General features: G+C 35.2%; 1 protein-coding gene across 2 annotated transcripts in view; it reads right to left on the bottom strand.

Moving 5' to 3' along the window:
• The window catches only part of LOC106462759 (zinc finger protein 830-like), a 64,001-nt gene that overhangs the window by 49,163 nt on the left and 10,368 nt on the right, over window positions 1-4,470 (bottom strand). The gene's annotated exons all lie outside the window — the stretch shown is intronic.

The following is a 4,470-nucleotide window of genomic DNA, read 5'->3' as shown; positions in this document are numbered from 1 at the left end:
GGGAGAAAAATGATAACAGTGATGACGTACCGGCACTACGAGTGTTAACTTTATGTTTATCTGTAGCAGCGTGCCATTCAACTGGATTTTTTTCCCGTGCCGCTAATATTCACATCACAATGGCATAGTGTACAAAATGCATGAAAGTCACCTTTTCTGCTCTAAGCAATAAATCCAAATTCTTTGGCCCATTCATGGTTAAATGTAGTCGTTCTTTTCAGTATTTCTTTAAAGGCTTAATTAAAGCAAGAAATAAAGTCATCCACAACCCAACGTGGCCTTCGGCAGACTGACCGTCTCAGACTCCGACTCGCCTTGTACATGTAAACTGCGGCTCCACGCATAGTGTTGCCAATGGCAACTACATAAAATTATAATAAAAATACGTCAATGGTTATTGTGGCCTTCAGTTCCTGCTGTTTTAGTATATGTAAGATAACTTATATAATTCTTTTTAGACAGGCCTCAAAAAGAAGGACAAATTAACATCCTGCTTGAGGTGGGCAGGACAGAATGCTCAAAAGTAGAACTGTCTTGCCTAAAGCAGGATGTTTGGCCAGCCTAGTCAGGTGGCAACAACTGTATTCAATTGCCAGTAAAATCATGGGAAAATGATCACTGCCCCATGGGTCACTATTAACCCTCCAAGACAAATGAGAAAAAATGTGAAGGGGAACAGATAAACAGACCAATAGCAGTAAAAGACTGACTATATGAATGAAAATAGGTAAAGGAACCAGTATTGTGATCTGAGAGCATATGCTCTACAGAACGACCCCTCCCATCAATATCAGCACCACCCCGGATGGGAAATGTGTCCATTAAAGTCTCTCAAGATGAAGAAAGGAGATGGCAGCTGTTGAATAAGACCATCAAGGTCTGATTGATAGTCTCTCCTGGAGATAGGTAAACAGAACATACAGTATTGGTATGACCCATGGAGATATGGACAGCCACGGCCTCCAATAGTGTATGGAGTGGCACGGACATGGTGGGTATATGCTGGTCAACCAGCAGTACCACACATCAATGAATTTGTCCATCAAACAACCTGACATTCCAGTATAAAGTAACCAGCCAAAAGGTGACAGTATCAGCAGGTCTCAGGAATGTTTCCTGTAAGAAGAAACATACAGGATGAAAGGAATCGATCAAGGCCTTAATGTCATTCAAATCAGAATGAAAACCTTGACAGTTCCACTGTATAAAAGTGGCCATTTTTATTTAGGTGGAGGAGAACTGGACGAAAACCCTTCTGTTTGTGACCAGAATGTTTTTCTTCTTTAGTAGAAAGAGTTCTGTCGACCTCCATGGAACCTGCCCTGCCCTGCTTTGTCAAAAGAAGGAGACTGGTGACTGAGGGTATGATCGATTAATAGTTCTGCACCTCAGAGCCAAAGGAGATGGACCCAAGCAGTCACTGGATGCAACAGTGGGAACAGAGACAGGAATACACATGGACTTATCAACTCTTCCAACCATGGAGGGCAAAAACACTCTTTACATGATGAGAGAAAGACTCTATTGGAGACATGGAAAGATTTATCACCCACTGTAGCAGTGGAGCAACATACAGCAGCATATGTCCAAGATGGAACAAGGGACAACAACTTCTAATCCTCTGGATAAGAAATGTTATTTACAGTCCTCAAGCACTGTACCTCTTTTTCCTCCACCCACTTAGGGGAAGATCAAAAGTAAGAAGGGTGGGGTGGGAACTACCATAATTTACACAGTGAGGGTCTAATTGACATTTGTAGGCATCATGGTCTTTGCCACCACAATTAGCACACATCAAAGAACCACAACAAGATGTATTAGAATGTCCAAACCTCTGACACTGGAAACATTTAAGAGGGTTAGGAATATAAAGCCTTACATTACAGTTCTGATAACCTGCCTTGACACTGGCAGGTGGACATGGCAATGTAAACTTCAATGCAAGAGGACTGGTAGGCAGCACAATTCCATCTTTATGAGAGGAGATACGTCACACAGCATAAACTCCTTAGCTGTAGAAACCAACGAGGGTCTCCAACTTGGAAATGTTTCTTAAATTCCTCTCTATGATAACTTCTTCAGGGGAATTCATAGCAGCATGGGAAGTAGCCTTAATAGATATGTACCAATGGCCTTTGATTTCAAGAGGAGTTTGCGAGTTTGATGTAGATGTTTCCACCAAGATTTCCCCAGAACGTAGCTTCTTAACAATGTCCACAACATCTGTTGAGAACGTCCAACAGTGGCATGCAGTTGACCAGCTCAACAAGACCAGCCAAAGAACCCAGGGGGAGCCACCCCAAGGCCATCCATGTACAAGTAAAATAATAATTGTTTAATATTGTGAGATAATACATTGATGGGAATGCTATCTGAATATCCAATTCACCATACAATTAATACACTATTAGATCAGATATTTGTCCCATCTCAATACTTGACCAATTAACTAATTATTAGAAGTTATATGGCCTACTATTCCATGTGAGTACCAGAATTTTTATACCTTGTTTGCTTAACTTGTTCTGATTCAAAGGAAGAATGTTCATCTTCTGATTTAATATTGATTTCTTAATAGACTTGCTGAGAGTGCAAGCAACTTAGCACTTGTTCTGTTTTCAAATATATTTTAAGTTGACGTAAATGTTCCACTTAATAGTGAATTACATTACTTATAGTTAACCCTATCCAGACCAGAAAGCAGCCTTCAGTGTAGAGTGCAGAACTGCATATCAAATTTCAAAATTTTAGCAATTGTTTCAACAATTTTTAATTGAAAAGATACTTGCAACTGGCATTTGCTATGTATATTTAATGTAATTTGCAAAGAGAAAAGTGTTTGAAATGACATTTCTGCGGAGTCTCACCTGAAAACAGTATACCTGTCAATTATTTTAATTTTTTCTACCAATCTCAAAGCATGGTTATATATTTGCTAAGAATCTAAGATCCCTTGAGAATATAACTATCCATGGCATATTTTTCATGTGATTTTTCTTCTCTTTCACTGATCTTATTAGTACAGTTTTGCACCCTTGTATGATCTCACAGCACATGGTCTAAACAATTACTAAAGAAAATTAGCCTTGAAAATAGCTATAGGGAAAATTCAAATACTAATGTATAGAGCAGACTTTAAACTATTTATGCTAATGTAGTAATAATAAAGTGGTGTAGGAAGTAACTTATAATTTCCTTGGAAAGTGACTGGAAGTAGCAATTGCAAAAAATAACAATGGAATCTAGTGATTGAGAAGTTTAGAAATCTTAGGAACAAACCACAAATCTGAGAAATTTTTTAGAGTTTATTTATACATAATTTTTATTTCTGAAAATGTTTCTATCTTAAATTATATTAGTTTTAAACTTCTAAAATAAGTCTAATTAGGTTAAGGGAGTATGGTAATTGATGGCAAAATATCTCAATTCCTCAAATCCTTATTTGCTGAATATTATTGTTAAGTTTATCATATTCAAATAACCCACATAAATAAAAGAACTTGTAATTGATTGGAAAGAAACAATATTTATTGTATAAATTGATCTTGCTTATGAATATTATTAACAAAAATACTGTCAGCTGATCTGACCCAGTGGCATTTTGAAAGGTAAGGACAAATCTTTGTTAATTTCTGCAGTGTTTTTACTATCAGCAAAATAAAGAACCTAATGAAATGTTAATGAGCTACAATTAAGTTGGAACTGATTGATTAAATATAATATTGAGCTTTCTGATTAATATATAAAAGATTAAAAATTATAGGAAGAGAGGAAGTATTTTAAATATTTTTTTTTTTACAAAACAGTGTCTTACAACAAAATTTTGAAAATTTCATGCATAGAAAATTGACAGTAAAACTAAATCAAGTCATATTAATTTTTTAAACTGAAACTAGATATTATTTAGTATGTTTGTTGTATGCTTCATACAGTTTGGTTAAGTATTTTCACTGTGAGAAGAAAAAAGATGAGGGATCTCAGTGACGTGACACTCCACTGGTCTGGAAAGGGTTCATTTATCACTGTATAGTGAGCTGTTTGTTTTACCTATTGTGTCTAAAACATGCTTGAAATGTTACCATTTTCTTTTCTTTCAAAATTCTCAAAACCATACAATAGACTTTTTCTTATCTTTAGTCTTGACAGCTCATTTGTGTTAACTATATTAGTTGAAGTTATTTTAAAATTTACATTATTATACTTTCTGACAAATTGTAAAACAAAAGAATATTGTTTTTCAATTTAAAGTACACATAATAAATGTGTTTTCTAATAAAATCACAAAAAAAAGATATACAAGCAAAATTATGAATGAACAGTTTATCACTGTAGCTCATGATATATATCAAACAATTTTGTCACAGAAGCAAAATTTTTGCAAAAACATTATCAGGGGTTTAACAAAAGCGTTAAAACATGCAGAGGAAGAGAAAAAATTATATCCAATATTATTTTTTTTATTGATATATA

Source organism: Limulus polyphemus, unplaced genomic scaffold (genome assembly GCF_000517525.1).
Source record: "Limulus polyphemus unplaced genomic scaffold, Limulus_polyphemus-2.1.2 Scaffold1242, whole genome shotgun sequence".
Taxonomy (NCBI): domain Eukaryota; kingdom Metazoa; phylum Arthropoda; class Merostomata; order Xiphosura; family Limulidae; genus Limulus; species Limulus polyphemus.
The sequence above is the reverse complement of the archived record's forward strand: the minus strand, read 5'-3'. Positions and strand labels throughout refer to the sequence as shown.